Genomic DNA, 21343 nt, shown 5'->3' on the forward strand with positions numbered 1-21343 from the left:
TGAAAAGGGCCCTATTTGATAGTTAGGGCTATGAGAGTTTTATCTCCCTGTGAAATAATTACTGCCTTGATAACTCAATTTTCTGCAAAATGTCAACTGTGAGCTCCAAAAGTTTTAATTTCATTACGTTAAAAAAAATCTGAAGACGAAAATGTACAGAAAGATTCCCCCCCCCCCTTCCAATTCTGGAACCAGTTAACTAGACAGGAGAAGCTAAAGTTAGCCAATGGAAGTTTTACCACGTTCAGTATAACCCAATCTCCAGTGACTTTAAAATACCACATGGCAAGTGGTTGTAGTGCTGATGAGTAAAAGGTGGGGCGGGGGGATACCCTAAAATATTTTTCCCCCCCACAGGAAGGTCTCCCAAATAAGAACACCAAGGAAGGTTCAGGCCAATACTGAAATAGTTCTGTTAGCGAAGCTTTGTTCACTTACATCCATTAATAAGGATGGGGGTGGGGGATTATTATCCTGTACTGAAGATATTACAAGTATGAGTTAAGGTGATTAACCATTTTCTTTAAATACCGCGATGTCATGAAATCTTAAAAGTATGATATATTATAAGGAAAACAGACCACTGTTTGTGCATTCCGTGAAGCAACTGATTATATATATATATAAAAAAAACAACTAACACAGCGTCTAATATTTTGTTTACCTTTTTAAGTTTTCAAGGAGAGGAACCCTCACAACCTTAATCACAATCTCTGAGCAATGAAAGGCACCGGAATAAACTTCAAAACTTGCGTTAGACATGACCTACTTTAGGGAGACGCACCAGCACCCCTCTCTCCAGTCTGAGTCCTGCTTTCTAAGCGACTACAAAACCCACCCCATTTTCAAAATTCTACCCCTAGCCCCGTGGGCAGCTTGTTTGTTTCTGGAGGGAATGAGGATGCGTGGAAGGTGAATTATTGGGGGGGGGGGGGGAAGGGGACACGCTGGAGCAAGCCTAATCCACCCTCCTTACATTTTAGATATTTTTTTGATTATTTAAAACTGTTTAATCTGCTTTTTGTTCCTGTCTGTCCAGCAAGCAGCCCGATTGTACCGCTCAGAAGTGGTATTATATGTACAAACGAACAAGGGGGTGGGGGGGGGGGAGGATGACAAATACTTCATCCAAACCCAATTTCACCCAATAATTTCATTCAAGGACTCTAAGGACCCTTGAAAGCTGCGGAATGCAGAGCAAGCTCCACATTCCTCCCTTGTCCCCTCTTTCATCCTAATTCTCTCTAATGAAATCTAAAAAAGAGCACACGTGCGGCCGAGAGGAAAAACTAACTATATTGAAAGTGTTCACTCCTGCGAGCATTCCAGTTGCGACAGCACAAGAATTCGTGATATACAGAGCGATCAGATTGCCTGTGCTGGGAGCCTGGGACTAGGAAGCGATTTAATTTAAATCCACTACCAGAGGTTCCAGTGGCCTCATCTGCCACTGGAATTTATTTCACCGCAATGCAAGGTGCCCATTACAAACAAACAAAAATCCTACAAGATTCTGATTTGATATTAAACTTGCGTTGCAAACAAACAAGCAAAGCCTTTGAAATTTAAAAAGACCCCTTCAGCCAGATTTCTCCCTTCCTCTAGTGGAACAAGAAACAAAATAAAGAACCCTAAAGCCTGGATATAATTTAAAATAGATAAAAAATACAAGATCAAGAGACAAGCTTTCTCTCTCTCACACACACACATACACACACCTGTGAGAATAATTTTCAAAGGCATCTAAATAAATATCCTACCGTTTGACCAGACACTCCTATGCAATTTATCTTAACTAGCCAACAGCTTTTTAAAAATCCTTCAGATTTTGTCCACTCACCTGGGAGATAATATTTCCTACCCCCTCTTTCACTAGAAGATAAACATTTCCCATATTTATTTATTCATTCCACAATCCTATCAATACAACAGCAATCCGGCACCAGTGTTTAGCATAAATTCATAGGTTATTGCACAATATAAATGAGTAAAAGCATAGTTAAGTGTAGGCCCTTTACTGTATATATAGACCCTTTTAACAGGATCCTTTTTGGCAGTCTATTTAGAGTTATCTTTCCTTCCTAGTTTTGTAAGAACAAATGAGTTTTCTTTTCCCATTGTAACTGAATGAACTCATGTATATTAAACACAAAAACCTCTCCTGAAGAACGTTAACTGCTTGATTTAAACCCACAAAAACAGGAGCATTCAGAATGAAAGGTTTCCAATTCCTCTTTAACTCTCCCAGTATTGCAGAACATGAAGGATGGGTACATTCTCAGAAAATCTCAACATCTGGGCATGGATATGTTCAATCCAAATATATTGTCCATTGCTTAAATTTGGGTTTGAGATTTATTTTATTTTCGACTCTTTTCCCAGTTTTAAGGAAAATGCTTTTAAACAGTATCTGTCATTAGGACCATGCATGGCATCAAAATCAAATGAGGTCTCCTTTGGAGCCAGTACAGTTTTGATGGAATTTTTATGGTTCTTCCACTGAAATCATGACTCCCAAAGAAGCTCATGCAATTTCAATGGAAATGTTTGCGGCACAGCCTGAGGTACTTCAAGGTTGCTTTTCTCCTCAGCGCACCTCAACACACCCTTGGAGCCTGGGGCATTGTTTGAAAAAGTACAGGGTTAAAAAACAAAAACTTCCAATAATTCACAGATCACTGACACCATCATCCATAATGCAACCAAGATGGTGCCTTTTATCTCACTGCGTTCTTCATAGTCCTTAATTTGGGGATCATTGACAGGACAGACGACAATGCCTCTTTCAGAACTTTTCAGTACTCCTTTTCTTTTTGCGAATACAGACTAACACGGCTGCTACTCTGAAACCTGTCTTTCAGAACTGTTATGATCTAGAATGACAATCTCTACATCTAGTGCATGAGTTTATTGACACCATAAGCTCATTGTGTCACATTATCCTTGTGATTTAAGAACTCTCCAGCGACCGACTAGCGATGGATTTTAATTCACATTATAGACTAGCTGTCTTTTATGTAAACTCATATTTAAGGAGTATTTAATCTGCAGAGCATAGAGACTGTGCACATTTCCCATTTATAAAGTGCCTTCCATTCAAGGATCTCAAAGAACTTTAAAAATATTATCGAAGCCTAAGAACCGTATGAGGTAGCATTTCAAAGGGGGGTACAGAGAGATGAGAAGTAATTTGAACAAGGTCGCCAAGCTGAGGGTAGAATCCAGAAGTCCAGACACTCTCCGTCTCTTGCTCTAACCACTCATCCCTCTACCTTCCTTGTTTGATGAAAACAAAGTCTATAAAAGTGAGGGCCCTTGATCCAGAGCGAGGTTACAACTACCATTATATGCATTAACAGATGTAACAAGCAAATTATTTTTGCCAAACAAAATTATCTGGACATAGAGCTTCTCTGATTTCTGTAACTAGAGCTGTCTGATTTAAATAAACAAAAGTCCCAGTGAGCCACAATACTTGTGTGTCGATTTTAAGAGCTTAGCACCTTGAGTCAAGATGTCTTTCAGGCTTATAAGGGTGCCCTAATTCCCACTGAAGTTAATGGGGGTTTTGCAGTGAAAACACACAGACTGTATAGTGAAGGGTGTTCCACCTGGAGCGACATACACTGTCTGAGGTCTTTGGGTGATACCGATGAGACTTCCCAGATATGGTCCAAATTGGCAAGGATGAGTGCTCTGTGCATGGTTCTCACACAGGGCTCTGATATTCTATTTGTACGAGAACAGCAAACAGTTCCTTGTTATTGAGGGAGGATGCTGAAAAGCCAGATGAAAGTGGGCTTTAATGCCTGGTCCTTGGGAATTTCTTGCCGTGCCACAGGAAGGGGGCTGAGGGAGAAGGGTTCCAAGGAAAAGTAAGAAAAAACAACCCTGGAAATTGGCATTTAAAGTTGGTTTTAGATTGTGTTCTTACATTATGTTTTCAGAAACACTGGAAATCAGGATCCCTTCCTAACTCCAAAGGAAAAGAAATATTTTCTCTATAACACCAAGAGGAGACTAATAAATAGAGATTATCTGTAGAGCACCATTATTCCCAAAGCGTTTTCCAAATGTAGGGCCCAATCCTAACTCAATGGCACTAGTCGCATGACTAAGGCTGTATCAGGCCCTTCAACTGATACAGACTATGTCTAGGAAAATCAACCTCTAAAAACTAAATTTGGTTAAAGCAGTGACTCCTGAGCTGTGACTTTATAAATCAAAATTTTACTGAGAGAGAGGGGGCAGTTTATGGCTCAGCTATAAACCCCCTTACAATAGTTCTTTGTAAGGGGAACACTAACAGCACCTCTCATAGAATTGAGTTAATCATTCACTTTTCAGTGAGAGCTACTAAAATTTTTGCAAACTGCCTTCTGATGTTAAACATTTGGGTATAAACTGATCTGATTTTTTTTTCATTTCCTGTAATAATGGTCATTGACATATAATATCTCTGTTTATAGCCAGCTTGATAGCTCTTGACAAATCTATATAGATCTATAACTATATCTTTGCTTAGTTAATTTCAAAGTTACACATTCAATGCATACTAACTAAGAAAACAGTTCACAGGAAAAATGAGAATTCCGCTGTACCGTGCCTTTGCTATTGTATGCTCAAATAAATTGGTTAGTCTCTACGGTGCCACAAGTACTCCTTTTTTTTTGCGAATACAGACTAACACGGCTGCTACTCTGAAACCAGAAAATACACTGTCTTTATTTTAGCCACTCTTACTAGAAAACTGCTTTATTAGGCTTTCAACCAGAGAGCAAACTGAAAAAAAAAAATGGAGAAAGCATATTCAGTATAATAAACAGTCACTTTTTTTGGGAGATGCTATTCATACACAATATCTAAAGTGAAAAGCTTATTAGGAGACCAACTAATGTAAGAATCATAAAATATTAAAACTGCTGCCTTTTAACTTTGCTCCAAGCTGCCAACTGGTGACACAAAATAACCACAATTTAGCAGAAACAATTTGGTTTCAATTAGTGTTTCCTCTCAAATGCAGTACAAAAAAACCTGCATTGGGGTTTTGCACTGCACCTTGCAACTACAATAGTTCAATGAGTTACACTGAGCTACACAGAGTCCTATATCAGCCAAAAAGCTGGAAGATAATGTAGCACTTTCCATAGATTTTGGTTAATCTTTTAAAATCATTGAGGATTTTTAATTTGACCAATCTAAAGGAAAAAAAGCATGTCTCAAATGATAGAGTTAAACTAACGCTTCTTCCTCAAATGTATACAGAGTGATTTTGTGTGTGTGTGTGAGAGAGAGAGGGGGCATCCCCCCAGTTTTAAAACATGGTCTTTTAGGATATATTTTCCAAGTAAAAGTGAAGTGTTAAATTCTAAATAAAAAATATCTGCCAATACTGGCCTCTTCTAAAATATCTTGAGATGAAAAAGATAGCAAAAGCATATGCCTCCAAAAGGTTTGAATTTTATGATATAATTAGAACTATTGGATAGCAAAATCATTACATAATTATTCACTTGTTTAAAATACTAGTAAAGGGATCTGTGTTTTAATGATGATCTGGTATCCTAATATAGAGTATCAGTTAGGGTATGTAACGTTATTGCTACTGCACAGACACTCAGGTTGTCAATATCTAAGTCTGAGTTAAAGCCACATGCAGGAACTAGAAGTGCTAAAACCAGTGTTTACAAATACATAGGGAAATGTCTTTGTTTAATTTCTAGTTATTAATTGTTAATTATTATTATTATTGTTTATGAGAATATAAACACAAAGAGTAGGCAATCTCCCTTTAGCGATTTCTGGTTTCGGTTATTTGTTCATCTTGAATTTTTATTGATTTTCCATGTACCTTTTTAAAAAAAGAATCCAAAACTTTTTTCGGACAGTTCTCTAACCTTGACTTAAATCTCTTTCACATCATCTCATTTTAATTGCCAATGTATTTTATCTTTTTAAAGTTTTTTTTTTTTTTTTTAAAGGGAAAGAAGAGCCATATAAACCCAGATAACAAGGTTCTTGCTGTTCCCATAACTGGTACTGCTCAGCTCCCACCGTGTCCAATAGGGGGCGCTGAGATAACCTGCTCAGCGCCGCCTCACATCTGAGCCCAGCACCAGCCCCAGAAGAAGGGAGGACAGCTTGGAAGCTTAGCAGGGTCGAGTACAGATCTTTAGTCTTCATGGATAAAAAGAGATTAAAGGCTAAATTCTTTTTTTGTATCAATTTTAACCAACTACGAAAATGTAGAGCTTTTATCCTTTGATGTTTCCTAGAAAGAAACTGTTATATCAGTTGAGAAATTACATCGTTTCAGAGCCAACACACCCAGCCACAGAGTGGTAAAATAATTTAATTAAAAAGTAATAATATGAAGACTTGATCTTCTTTAGAGGCACTTAAAAGCTGGCACAAGCAGCCTCCCCTTCCTTTCTCCCCACTGTTTCAAATGTTTTCTGAATTGCCATTACATCTGATTAATTATTTTAAAAAAATCAAATAACTCTTGATTATGGCTCTTATTCATGGTTAGTAAGTTTTGGGGTTTTTCTTCTTCTTCTCCCCCCACCCCGTCTTTCCTTTATATTATTCCTACAAATCTACTCTAAAGGGGCAAGGTATCATGGCAAAACCAAACCATTTTAAAATAATAAATTTACATCCATTTATGGTACCAAGCCTAAATAAAATTGTGACTGGTTCCCCACTACAAAAACTCTTCACCTGTATTTAAATAGCATGTCTTTAATTACGGCAGTTGGGGATGTATGAGGCTGAAATGAAATTAGCAGTCATTACCAGTCCTTTAACTCTGTGGTGCTTTTGATCAGCACTAAATTAGCTTTCCAGTCCTAACAAAGGCTCTATAGCAAGCACTGGGCTGTAAATAAGACAGCTCGACCTGCCCTCCACACCTTTTCTCTTGTCAATCACAGCTCTATCATTCAGCTCAAGATTAACCTTTATCTATCCAATTCTTTAAAAAAAAATAAAAAAATAAAAATCGCACAACTTTGCTAACAGCACCCAAAAAGAGCTTCTCGCGAAATGGTTTCATAATTAGCCAAAATGTCAAAATCTGCCAATTCCAAATCAATTTTATGTGTATTAGGAGGCAGTAGAAGATTCAGGTAGTTACATTTATTTCTCTATCACTTCCTCTGAATGGCCACCCCTCATGTAGTGATCTGCTCACGGAGAATCCCCGTTTCTCTCCTGCCTTCCAAGAATTATTTTAGAGCGCCTGTTTTGGAGGACCGGGGATGGGGAGAAATCTGAGGCTTTTTGTAAAGGCGTGACTCTGCTGAAAATAATCAGTTTGCGCTTTGGGAAGGCTGCAAATCAGCAAGGGGGGAAAACAGCTGCCTTCCGGTAGGAGTCAGGTAGAGGCTAATCTTCACGTTACCATTAGGGGGCGCGAGAGAGCAGGTCCTAGCCTTATACCGCTGGCAGCTTGCCAACGAAGCTAGCCGCTTCATCATGCTATACCTATATATTCTCAGGTAATTCCCCCCACCCACGCCCGTGTATTCCCCTCCACCACACACAACACCCCTTCCGTGTAAGTGGCCCCAAATAGGAGCTATTTCCCGGAAACCAAATTAACAGGGCATCAAATGAAACAGCAAGATCTCTAAACCGGTTCCTTCCAGGTAAATGTACATTCTACAGTTTTGATCAAGTTCTAGCCCAGACCTCCTCTCTCCGTATCCTGCAAAGGGGTCATGCCAAATCAACCAGCATCGTTTTAAACACCCAATAGGTGGAAAGCTGACGATCACCTCTCTTTGCTCAAAGCTGAATAGGTCACAGAACCATTTGCGCCACATGGGGAGGAGAGGGGGAAGCTTTTGCAAGGCAACTAGTCCTGCCTAGCATTCAGGATGCAGCAAACTAATGCACAATTCACTTCACTTTAGCAAAACGCAGACGTCTACATGCCATTCCCAACATGTAATGTTTCATCCCCAGACTTGCCAGTTACACGATTGGTAAATGGAGGTACATTTCCAGATTTTTAAAGGTCTTAGGGAAGAGGGGAGGGGAACCGTGAATGTCAAAGTTCTCTTGCAACTACTTACATGTCCATGCCAGATCAGGGTGTTGTCTAGTAAGCAGTTTGATTGGCAGGATACAGCGAAAGTCCGCGTGGACTCTTGAGTTCTATTCAGCTCCGGGGGGTTGATCACTTTTCACCGGACACAGGCAGTTGAAGGAAGCTTTCACGTCCCCTTCTCTTCTCTTATCCTTCTCCATCCAGGACAGAGAACGAATCCATTTCGGTTTTTCTTCCCCCGGCTCTCCTTCCGTTTGCCTACACATCCTCCAAATCCTAGCCCTAGCTTTTAACTGCAGTCCCTGGAACAAGGGGGGAAAAATCGTTTATGGTTTAAAAAAAATCCAAATGGCTGATTTGTGTGTGTGTGTGTGTGTGTGTGCATTATAAGAAAGCACCCACAACAACAAAAAAGTCACTTCTCTGTCCTCCACCGTGAAGCAGAATAATAATAATAATAAAAAAGCTTTATATTTTTGCAGTGGGTATTCAAAGATAATTTGATGCCATTGTTTCTGCTACAGATGGTTCTTTTTAATACAATAACACTGCTCTTTGTGCGTACTACACACAATAAAAATCGAAAGCGTTCTCCTGAATAACCATTTTGTTCTCGCTTGTATAGGGCCAACAAAAGCTACCGTGAGGTAATGGGTTCTGTTTATTGAAGCCATAGAATAGGGGTCTGATAAAGATTTTTTTTTATATAGGAGGGGAAAAAATAAAGCCCTCGCAAGGTCGAACTGATCTCTTCATGTTTTTATTATTATTATTAACGTTTTCACCAGTAGATTTATTTCAATTGCAGCTGCAGGGGTTTCCCCCTCGAGTACTAATCAGCCCAAACATCTGTTTATTTTCATTTGGGGAGATCTGCAGTTGTATCCAAAGCTAAACATCTAGAGTTTACGAGGGAGTGGGGCAAAACAGCACACAGGCGAAGGCATGGCAAATGAGTGACGGAGAAACCAGGCTAAGGAGAACCTATATCTAATCTTATCTGTCTATCTGTGTGTGTGTGTGTGTTTTGTTTTTCAATCTACTGTCCACACACACAAAGGCATAAACTGATCCTAACGGTCATCAGGATTAGCATAAAGTATTTTCAATCATGTTAATAGGCAGGCATGTATCTATACCCCCACACAAGCACGGTACAGATCCCCCACTAGTCTGATTAAAACGTGACGCATTCCCCATCAAAGTTCCTACCTCCTCTTTAATTGTTTCTGTAAATAAGGATATTTAACTAGTCCTTTCTCCGGCGCCTTAGGTTTACCCCGAAGTGTATCTCAACCACCAGAAATAGAAAGTTAAAATGTATCTAGGATGCTCTGAGATCTACCAGAGTTCGTTTCAATTGCTAACTTCTGCTTAGAAATGAATACATTAGCAACACTAAAAATGATATTAGAGGGAAACACTAGGAGGCAGCTTTTTATTTGCTTGTGAGTTGTTTCATAGGTCACGAATTCTGCATCCTGAAATCGCCCTCGTTCACCTCATTTTTGGATTTGGTTACGGCTGAGGTCTGTATCAAGTGCAAGAAAGCCCCAAAGCAAAAGAAAGTGCTTAGACAATAGGTCTCTGCGGGAAAGTTGTTAGTCAGGGCCTGTGTTTGTCTACCTTTCTATAGGAATTAATGCCACAGCTCTCTGTGCCTCTGTAGCCCGGACTGACAGTAATCCACCTCTGTGACTTCTGCCCTTTGTGTTTTCATAAAACTGGGCTCACTTGTAGCAAGACAACAGCCCAGAATAATGACTTTAACCTTCAAACGTTCTTTAATTAGCTTTTTCAGCAAAATAAAAGATGCTCAAATGAGCCCTTTGACAAAAATGACCTGCGCCTTCAAACTCCACTTTCCCTCTTGGAACTAAAACGTTATTGGTTTAGAACTCATCTGAAGTCACCTAATAAGGATTATTTGCGAACCGTTACTGACACGCCAATTAAAACTTTCCCGATGGAATGATGGAAACACAGATAAGCATCAAAACGGAAAATTAAACTACAGTATTTGCACATGGCTTGTTTTGCACCAATCAGTTTTATACCTCAGGATAAACATCTTAGCACCAGCTTGCTCAGAACCAAAGGGGGAAGACGGAGGGGACCAGTTGAAAACTGGTTTGATCAGTGCAAACTCCTAATGAGAAACGTGAAATGTTGCCCCAATATTTACAAAGATTACTACCATATAATCGTGACTTCAATAGATCAACAGTTTTAAACAGAAATATAGACACACATCTATATTTCTATATTATACAGATTCTCAGAGGGTCTGCATTCCGAATGCGATATGGACAGCTTTTATTTTACAAGCTTAATACCGACGAGTTCATTTGCACATAGCTTCGATCCGTTCACTTGCAGTTGCATTTCGCTGAGTCTTATGTAATTTTGCAATAGTATTTAAATACTACAAGAAAAAATAATAAGTGAACACAACTCTAAAATGCACGAGGCTTAGGAAATCGTGTAAATACTTCACTGAACTGTAAAATTCAGGAAGTAATTGAGAAACGTTATTTTATTACTCAGGCCAGTGAAGGAAGTAGCCTACTGGCAAATATGGCATTTTTTCTATCTACAATGGGCCTTTTGGTTAACTCTGAATCAGACTCTGAAAGCCTGATTAGCTTATCGAGGAAACATGATTCACTCAGACAAAACCTCCTGGTGACTCAGATAGCCAACGTCGTGGTGAGATACTGTGTACAAATCTTGGTAGGGGTTTACAAGAAAAATTAAAAAGGCACTCCAAATAATTATGACAAAGAGATCACCAGAAACGTAGGCGGGAAATATGAAAGCATCTCTTTAGCCATAAGCACTCATTTGGTTTAAATCTCAATTTGTACATAACCAGAACTGAAACCATTAGTTTGTAGGGACAGGGTTGCCGCAATTGATAGATATGTACCAATATATAATACTTTCTGGAGAAGAGAAGAACCACAAATTGGATTGGCTTCTAGAAAACAGGTCTCTACATGTATTTTCATTCCATCCAGCTCAGGTTTCTGGCTCAGACACATACTGGAAGCATTCACTGTAAACTAAAGTTTATTTCCCGTCCTCTGTAGTGTTACTAAATAATTTACCAAAGTTTGGCTTTTACCGCGCACGCTTAGCTCGCAATAACCCCGCGAATCCAGGAACGGAGATAAGACAACAGATCACTTCAAGGCTGCGTATAAACGTTACACGTGCAAGCCCAAAAGAAACGAAACATCTGTTTCATATTTGTGCTCTTTTCCTTGCTTGAATAGCCGTGAATGAAGAGTATCTGCCCAATACCGCTAATATGTGCCAAGGGAGTGAATAGATCCGCGGGGGGTTTACCTGGAGTGAAAATACTGATCTCTAAATTAAAGAATGGAGGAATGTGTTTCTGTAACTAGTTCCTTGCAAAGTCGTGGGGGTTTTGCACGGCTATCATGTTTTTGCTTGTTTGTTTGTTTTTGGTAGTCCTTTTTCCGTAGTTTAATCGAACTCATATCCACAGGCAAGACTGTTGTATAAAATCTAGTCCCCCAGCTAATCTTCCCAAGGGAATTAAGTTGAACGTTTAACGGGACAAACAGGTCATTCTTTTTAAAATGTGGATCGGTGACAAAGGGGTTGAAGTTTAATACCAGCGGATTTCTCTTTTAATCGCAATGTGCACATTTGTTCTCCACCATCCTGAAAATTACACACTGCAACCAAATGCAGATTTCCAGTAGTGCGGTTTGAAATGCCGCTTTTTTGACTCGTTATGTGCAACGCAGGTGGCCGCAAAAATAGCCGTAGGGCACCAATAGTGCAAGGAATTTGGGGTACGGTGGACGGATCTCCCTGCCTGGATTTCCGAATCAAGAGTTTTCCAGGAGCCTGCATTCAAAAGCAAATCAGCATGCTGCAGAAGGGTGCCCCAGGTTTTAGTTTTAAAACTTCACACAACATCCCAGAGGGAGACTGCCGAATTAATAAGGTACAACTTTAGGGCGAGACATAAGAAGCCAACCTTCCCGAGTCCTCCCTCAACTTTCTAAGCACAACGAGGTCCTCAACTCCTACAGTCATAGGACCATAATTTGGACAGGAAGTGTGTGTGTGTGTGAGAGAGGTTTGCTGCCAAACTAGGAGCTGTAAGAGCAGTTTGTGATCAGATAACATGATTAGTCTTAAAACCCAAGGCACCTAACACTCTAGGCGTTTTGGAGCAGAAAAAAGGGAAGATAAATACTTGACGTCCAACCTAACTGTACTGGAAGCTGTTTTAAAATATGCCGGTGATAAATGCTAAGGGAAAAGCATGACCAAGGGCCAGATCCTGCCCCCTATATATACCCGAGTAATCGATAGGCAGGACAGGGGCTCATTGACTACTTCAGCGAGTAAAGATTACTCAGGTGAGTAAGGGCTACAAGATCGGATCTCCAAAGTATTAGTTGTTATAACCTGCACGTGTGTGCTGCAGTAGGATTCGGCATCAGAAATGGGGCGGTTATCACAGTTTCTAGGCATTTTTTCCCATGCTGAAGTTCACACTGTGTTTTAGAATGGTTTTGTGCAATATCCACCTTCGGTTGTGTGTTGGAGGGTGGCTTTCAAAATACAGTCATTAGCGTGATTATATTTCCTTCACTTTCACAGGAGACCGAGAGATTAAAAGTACTTTTAATTGTATAACCTAAACCTATAACTCCACAAACTGCAGCCGAGTGCCTTAATGCTACTTTTCCATTCATTTCTTTAGGTGCTTAGCGAGACATTTTTTTTCATAGATGGAAAATGGGCCCCAAATGATCACTTAGTTCACTTTTCATGAAAGTAGCGCACAGGTTTCCAAAGAACCAGTCTCTCTCTCTCTCTCTCTCTCTCTCTGTGTGTGTGTGAAAAGCCACAATCCTTGGCAAGGTCATAAAAGCCCCCCACAATCCTACAGTGTTAAAATAATATTTGTGAAATACCGAGAGCGCCCTTTTGTCCCATAATATGATGGCAAAAATTTCCAACAAATTAAAGGTAAAGCACGTATACATACAAAAGCAGCTTTTGTAGGGCTGTCGGTTTGAAGACACAGACATGTCTTTCTCCGTGTAGAAATGCATGGCACAATTTTAGAACGGTTGCCCGAAATAAAGCCAAGTGCAGAGTTTTTAAAGGGTTCGGTTTTCCCCCTGGTTGCTAGGACATACCTGAGACGTCTCATTCTTTTATTACCACAACATATTCTTCGCTATAAAAAGTCTTGCCACCAGTTGCTATGGTTAGCTATAGGGTCAAATGTACCATTAAAGAAATGTAACCACTGACTGCAGCAAAGAGTTTCTCCTGGTAGAAAGACGAAGAGGTCCGGAACCCCCACCTACTGTTTCAGCCTTTTAGCACATTCATTCCAGGCGCGCCATACCTTTATAGACCAGTCTCTTTAGATGTCAGATACTTGTCTCTCTAGATATTTCACTGCGAAGGCTTGGGCTTGTTTTGCAAACTAATAATCGGCTAAAGTTTTCAAGTGAGTGAAATATCGAATGAATTCCTATAAAAGTCTGCATTAAAGAGATGCTGGTTAATAGACTCCTGAGCTGTGTATGTGTCTACATAGGTAAACACTCATTATATATTGTATATATCACATACACAGTATACACTATCCATAATCTATGACACATATGATATATAGTATTATACATATGATATATACACACAGATATACACACACATATAACACACACACACAATACACACACACAGAGATATATAGAATGTATATATGTGTGTATATTGTGTGTGTGCATATACATCTATATATATACACACACATATACATGTGATATACATATATATGGAGCAGATTATTATATATTAGCCATGAGGAAACTTTCCCCCTGGAATTTGCAGGGAAGGATCAAACCTTAGTTGGAAGTGGAAAGCACTTAATTGGTAGTGTCATATTTGGCCCTTTTCTTGATCTGTCCACCTACCTCAGTTAAGAGATAACCACAACACGGACAGAGTTCTTTCACAGATATTTATCTCTGTGGTTTCATATAGTTTCCCATCATCAATATCCCATTATAGGAACACAGATTGATCTTTTACATGGATCCCCTAAACATTACACATGCCATGACTGGCTGCTTGTGAAATTCAATTGGAAACCTCAGGTACCAGGCCCTGCTTTGGAGAGCCTCTCCTCATGCTTGCAGTCAGATTGTTCATTCTCAGTTTTTCAAGGACTGGGGTTTACATCCAGACACTACAAGGCCAAGAGTAACAAACAAGGACTGACCACGTGTCCAACGCACTGTACACTACCTCCCTCCCTCTGTCCTTCAAACAGGTGAGAGACACCAAATGGGAATCCTACTTAATGGTTTGAAACCCTCCATCAGTGTTAATCGTACAGTAGCAACTTCCAGGGTCCTGATATGTCACGCTATCTTGATTACAACTGCTTCAAAGAATATTTGATAATTGAAACCGAACAATGTGCAACCATGAGGAGGCTCTCCAAATCAGGGCATGGGACATGAGGTTTCCAACTGAATTTCACAAACACACCATCCAGTCAGCAAGTCATGGCGCACACAATGTGTAAGAGATTTATGTAAAAGATCAATCTATGTTACTATAATGAGCAAATGAGTAAAAACTAAGGGGGCCATAGCTGGCACTGAATTAACCAACTATACAGTGGGTTAGGCATCAGCCACTGCTGTCAAATGCAAGGCACAATAACCTAGGAGGAGGCAGCTATACAAGAACAGATGACTGGAATCCAGAAAACCCCAATTAACCTCATTACTTATTACAAAACTCTACTATTTATAGACTGATTTTCCAAAAAGTTAATTTAAAAAAAAAATCAGTTGGGCTATTATATTACGTTTTGCTCAAATCACCCAAATCAGCATTGCCCTTCTTAAGGTCAGAGGAATGTATTTTAAAACATTCATATATTAAATAAATATGTATTGTTATTTTAATAGGCACTGTGGATAGTTTAATTTGTATCTGTATTAAATTAAACATATGGTGAACAGGGTATAATAGATTTTCTATAATTTAGCTGCCAATGTGGCAACAGAAGCCAGTTACTCTCACCAGCAGACTTGTCAGTGGTTTGTTTACTAGCTTATTTGAATTAAAATAAAGCTTCGCTTCTGCTGACTGCACATCATTATCTATGAGACCATAATCCTGCTAGCAAATCCTATATCTTCCAGAACTGGCTCTTTTGTTTGGGATTACTGAGAGCTTAGCCTATAACAAAGAGGAATAAGGCATCCCTCTCATCCTGGTAATTAAGTGTGGGGAGTAATTTAGAAACAAACCCAGAAAGATGTACAATTTGGAGTTATATTTCTATACAGAATTGAGGAACAGGAGAGGCCAAACACTGATTATGTTAACATAATGTTTAAACTATTAAACTACTGTACTACAGGAAGCCAGCTTTTAAAAATTATTAGCAACTATCAATAAAGTATAAAGTTGCTTTACACAAGAATGAATTTTTTTAACCAATCTAAAGGTATGTTGGAAAACTTGGGTGGGGCTTAAAAACTGCAGGCTATTTAAAATCTTATATTTTATATATTATATATACACACCTTTTACAACATCTCATTGAGCAATTAAAGAACATAAATTAATCTGTGTTAAGATGGTATTTTATTTTATAAAATCCTGCAGCTGATTAGCTGGTTTTGAATAAGAATATTGGTTAGGAGACATTTTGAGCACACTTATTAAAATGCTGTATTTTCAAACAGCAGGGATATCTATTTTCTTTTGGATAAATAAAGAAGTGGTTCAAAATGGTCAGCATTTTACACCCATCTTGGAAATAACCCGAACATTCAGGAAAGAGAATGGAGTATATTTTAGCCAAGGCGTAACCAGACAGTCAAAACTATATCAATAACATATAGATTGTGCGACTCTGGGTACATTCCTGTAACCCTGTTCTCTCTCTTTCTGAAATGTTATACATAAGTTGTAGAATTTCACAACTAGGTAATGAAAAAAAAAGGGGGGGAGTGCTTGGTACTACATAGATAAACAATGTCTATTTGCAGAAGACAAGTAAAGACAGGGGTTGATTTATGAAAGTCTTCAACATTAATTGTCACAGATGGGAATTCTGAGGACCTCTGTGAGCCCAAACCAGGCCCTAGTGAATTATAAAGCAGGTCCTTAGACTTTAAAAACATTTAGGCAAAGTGACAGTTCAGAACATCTGTTAGCCTTCTGTCTGAGTATACACTGGATGTCATGGAGTGCACAGCTGTAGCCATTTTCTGTTTCTTTTTGCAACATCTGTCACAGCAGTACAGTAATATAGGTAATTATCAACACCTCATATAAACTGCTATTTTAATTTTTTGAATAAGTAAAATTAGCATTATAGCCTTTTGCAAAAATAAATAAATAAAATAGAGAAAGATATCTAATATTTTTCCCTTTTAAGACTGAATGACAGATCTGATCACTTGGAAGAGTGGAAATTCAGAAAAATTCTTTGCAACAAATAAGGGCCTTAGGGTAACAAAAAAGAATTAGGTGAGAACAAGAGAACAAGTTTAAATGCTCTTTCTCTCTCTCTCACGACATCTGAGTCTCATCTGTCATAAGCAAAGAAGATCAGTAACAGGAAAAGATAGGAAACCACTAATCATCTATGGTTTTCACCATGCAAAAGCAGCTGTCAAATAATGTATGTTTTACCACAGTAACAAAGTCAAAGGCTCATCAGTTCCAAGCAATTTAATTGTCAATTGGTCATTCTTTTTCTCAACATCTGCAATAAGAAAAAGATCACCTTGCAATGATGCAGAGGACTTCCATCCCCCTGGCCAGTGATGAACTGGGCAGAGAAATTATCAGCAAGACCTATCAGAACTGAAGCACACATTCCAGAAACAACTGAAGAGAAAGAGTATGGTAAGAGAGAACCTTTAAAAAAGTAACAGGCCATCAAGCCATTTTTTCAAGATCACATCTGGTAATTTCAAATGAGAAGATATAGAGATACTATTCTTATGGACCATTGCTAATTACTGAAGATCGTATACTTCATCGCAGGCAGTATGGGGAGGCTTTTCAAAAGTGACTAGTGATTTTTGGATGCCTCAATTTTTGGGTGTTCAACCTGAGACACATTACAGGAGTCTGATTTGCAGAGGGCAGGTGCTTAGCAGTTTTTGAAAATTAGGCCCCTTTCAGGTGTCTCAAGTTGGGCATCCAAAAATCAAGGCACCCAAACTCACCAGTCACTTGTGAAAATCTTGGCCAACATATCCAATTTTAACAAACGTACTAGACAGTATTTTATTCGTGCAGTATATGGAGCAATAAGGCAACACTGTCAAGCAACAGTTCTAAAGAATATGTCAGCCTGTAAGTCTATATGTAAAGAATGAGCCTAGTGATAGAAAATAAAATAATAATGTTGCAGACGGATTTAATTATTTAAACATGTAAGGTAATCTTAACCAACTCATTATGCTTCCTTTGTTTACATAACCAAAAGAACAGCACTTTTGTTAGAAGTTGTAATTCTAGTGTGTTTTCTAGTATGTTCAAGACTGGGAAAGTGCTGTCATCTCCTTTTAGAAAGATGAAGTGTATGGAACAAAGTGGTCACTAATGTGCTCTATTTAGTTCCTGTAGTATAGTCTAGAAGAAGACCTGCAATTGCTAGATCCACTATGCTACACACATTCTAAAACAGCAGCCCTGGAATAAGAGGAAGGAAAAGGCCTTGGGCAGTAAGTTTCTGAAGTCACATAGATTTCACATTTTGAATTTACTCCTAAAAAGGGGGACTTTGAAAGAGAGGGAATGTTATCCAGCTTGAGAGAGGGGCTCTGCAAGGAAGTCAAAGGGAGATTTTTTGGGGGGCGGGGGGAGAGTGTGTGTTGATCTATGAGAAAAGAAATAGCAAGGGAAAAGAAACCTAGAAAAGAGAGAGGGAGAGAATGTGTGTATCTCAAGCAAATACTCACCAGGAACTATACATCACACCATAGAAACACTAACACAGGAACCAATCCCTGTAGCAAACCACGTTGCCTACTCTGTCCCCATATCTACTCTAGCGACACCATCAGAGGACCCAGCCACATCAGAGGCTCATTCACCTGCACGTCTACTAATGTTATATATGCCATCATGTGCCAGCAGTGCCCCTCTGCCACGTACATTGGCCAAACCGGACAGTGCCTACGTAAAAGAATAAATGGATACAAATGAGACATCAGGAATGGTAACATACAAAAGTCAGTAGGAGAACTCTTCAATCTTCCTGGACATTCTATAACAGATTTAAAAGGAGCTATACTTGAACAAAAAAACTTCAGAAACAGACTTCAAAGAGAAACAGCAGAACTAAAATTCATTTGCAAATTTAACACCATTAATTTGGGCCTGAATAGGGACTGGGAGTGGCTGGCTCTTTACAAAAGCAGCTTTGCCTCTCCTGGAATTGACATCTCCTCATCTATTATTGGGAGTGGACTACATCCACCCTGATCGAATTGGCCCTTTCAAAACTGGTTCTCCACTTGCGAGGTAACTCCCTTCTCTTCCTGTGTCAGTATAATAATGCCTGCATCTGTAATTTTCACTCCATGCATCCGATGAAGTGAGTTCTAGCCCACGAAAGCTTATGCCCAAATAAATCTGTTAGCCTTTAAGGTGCCACCGGACTCCTTGTTGTTTTTGTGGATACAGACTAACACGGTTCCTCCCTGATACTTGTATCTGAAGTAGGCAGTCAAGAATTAGCACCAGTGGACAAGTGAGAGAGTGAACCTTTTGAGTGTGTTTGTGTGTTTTTACAGGGGAGTTATTCTTTCCATATGTTCCTCTTTAGAGGTCTCTTTATTTTACCCAGTGTTAATGAAGACGTGGTAGTTATATATAAGGCAGTGCTCAGGGCTTGCTTTAAATTTCTGGACCATCTAGCTAGGTCAGCAGTTCTCAGACTTCACTGCACCCTGACCCCCTTCTGACAACAAAAATTACTACACAACCCCAGAAGTGGGGACCGAAGATCGAGCCTGCCCAAGCCCTGACACCTGAGCTCCACCGCCCTGGGCGGGAGGGACAAAGCTGAAGCCCAAGGGCTTCTGCACTGGGGTGTGGGGGGGATGTAACCTTAGCCCTGGGCGGTGGGGCTTGCGCTTCGGTCCTGGGCCTCAGCAAATCTAACACCCAGCCTTGGCGACCTCGTTAAAATGGGGTTGCAGCCCACTTGGGAGTCCTGACCCACAGTTTGAGAACCCCCGAGCTAGGTTGATCTTGGGATCCACAAGCCCAAATCTTATTCTCTCCCCTGGATCCTCAGCATCCTTTCTTCCCTTCCCCAGTTACTCACATCTCTGTCTTCCTTTTCCCAGATCACTCACCCCTCTGACATCCTCAGGTTTCCCAGCTTCCTCTTTTATTGACTCCTCAGCACTCATTGCTTGGCCCCTGTGCTTCAGCTTTCCCCCTTCCCCTTTGTTGCCACCCCCACCCACACACCTTGGCCCTACGTCATACAATCTGGGGCCCTGGAGAACAAAATTAAATGCCAGGAGACCTTCTCCAGCCTGGGTTCAAATCCCTGTCTGTGGTTTTTGTGGGTCCCCAAAAAGCATCCTCGGAGCACTACCATCCTCCCAATGAGTCATTAACACTGTGGGTTTCTCTTGCTCCTCTTTAGTGACCATGCAGATGGATGTTTAAAGGGATTTTGTCAAGTTAAAATTCACATTGTAAACATTTCCTTCCTTATGTTACTACTATCATCTTTGATTTCAATGAAAAGATTTTTAAAATACTAATTTATTTTTCACGATTTATGCTTTTGTTCACTTTTTGCATTCCTCTCTCTTGATAACGAAAACAGCCCATTTAGTTCCACTTTTCTTTATAGGAATTAAGTTTCTAGTCAATTGCATTTTCAGGTTGTCACCTTCAAATACTATACTGAAATGTATGGATTATAAATATGGCAGGAGAATATGTTTCTGTTTAAAATGCTGCTTCCATTGGTTTTCTTTTAAAGACTGAAATATTTTTAGTGGTCTTGTTTTATTAAATTTAAATTGAATAAATTAAATTGAATAAAATTTGATATGACAGCATACCTTCAAAAATCACAGATCTTGTTTTAAAAACATTCAGGTGCTAATGTTCTTTGGCTAATATTACACACTTTCCTCTCCCCTCTCAATAAAATGATCTTATATGGCCCCATTACCTTAGCATCTGAACGCCTGATTCAAACGTCTAAGGTTGTTTGAGCTATTGCAGATCACATAATAGGAGATAGGTTTGCCCACATATTCACTATACTACTACTCTTTATTTTAAGAGATTGCTTTGTAAAGAGCTTTGCGATATCGAGACTATAAAAAGTGCTACATAAAACAACATTCTATTGAATTCAAGAGATGCAAAATAGGAAAAAACAAACCAACTTAAATTTGAACCATTCCTCCTCCCCTTAATCAACAATAACAATGGTGGAACAGTCCATTAACACTCTTGCATTCAGCAATATCTGTCTTTTTAAAAGAGGCAGTGGAATGTTAGGCTAATAGAGTGATCTGATTGGCTGAACATTGTTAGGTATCTTATAATTGATACTTTTCAGCATCAGCACAGAGGTAAGGGCTTTAGCCTTGAATACTGCCTACTAACAATATGCCCGCATGCAAAAAAAAAAAGTACTACATGTATTTATTAAAATAAACACTTTAAAACAGTCTTCTTTTCATACAAATTCATTATCTTACAGTATATGTAAAAGGTACTTTTGTCATCCATGTATACAATCAGCTTCACACACACAACACACACAGATACACACAGAGATGCCCATCATATTGCATGAGACTGATTCATCTCATTATGTTTTGTAACTTAATTCTCCAGTTCTTGTCATTTCAGTTGGAATGCATCCAGATCAACCCTCTTTTCTAAGATGAAATAAAAATATTTCAAGGCCAGATCCACCATGTAATACAATCACATCCAACCATCAAACAGGATGTTTCCTACGTTTTAGAGGCTCATAGTTCATCTTCTAATAGAGCGAGGGCCATAGGGATGGTCCTTTGGCACTTCTATGCCACTTACAACAGAAAAGACAAGAGAAATCTGTTGTGGGTATGAGTGAATTTTACAACATTCAGAATAGGCAGCAGTAGCCAGATGGAGAATTCCAAGTGCTGTGGCTTTCACAATTCCTGGCCAAGAAGCTGTTCACTAGCTATCTACCATGTTAATATT

General features: G+C 39.3%; 1 protein-coding gene across 17 annotated transcripts in view; it reads right to left on the minus strand.

Moving 5' to 3' along the window:
* The window catches only part of SOX2 (SRY-box transcription factor 2), a 374692-nt gene that overhangs the window by 44581 nt on the left and 308768 nt on the right, over nt 1-21343 (minus strand). For 11 of the 17 annotated variants that reach the window (XR_007358603.2, XR_007358601.2, XR_007358602.2 and 8 more), the window contains one exon: nt 8082-8358. The exons of 4 other annotated variants lie outside the window; for them this stretch is intronic. The gene's annotated coding sequence lies outside the window, so the exon portion shown is untranslated. Of the gene's footprint in view, nt 1-664; nt 685-7138; nt 7158-8081; nt 8359-21343 lie in introns of those variants that run through there. 2 more of the 17 variants (XR_012669842.1, XR_012669841.1) reach the window with 2 other exon arrangements.

This window comes from Caretta caretta, chromosome 9 (assembly GCF_965140235.1).
Source record: "Caretta caretta isolate rCarCar2 chromosome 9, rCarCar1.hap1, whole genome shotgun sequence".
NCBI lineage: Eukaryota > Metazoa > Chordata > Testudines > Cheloniidae > Caretta > Caretta caretta.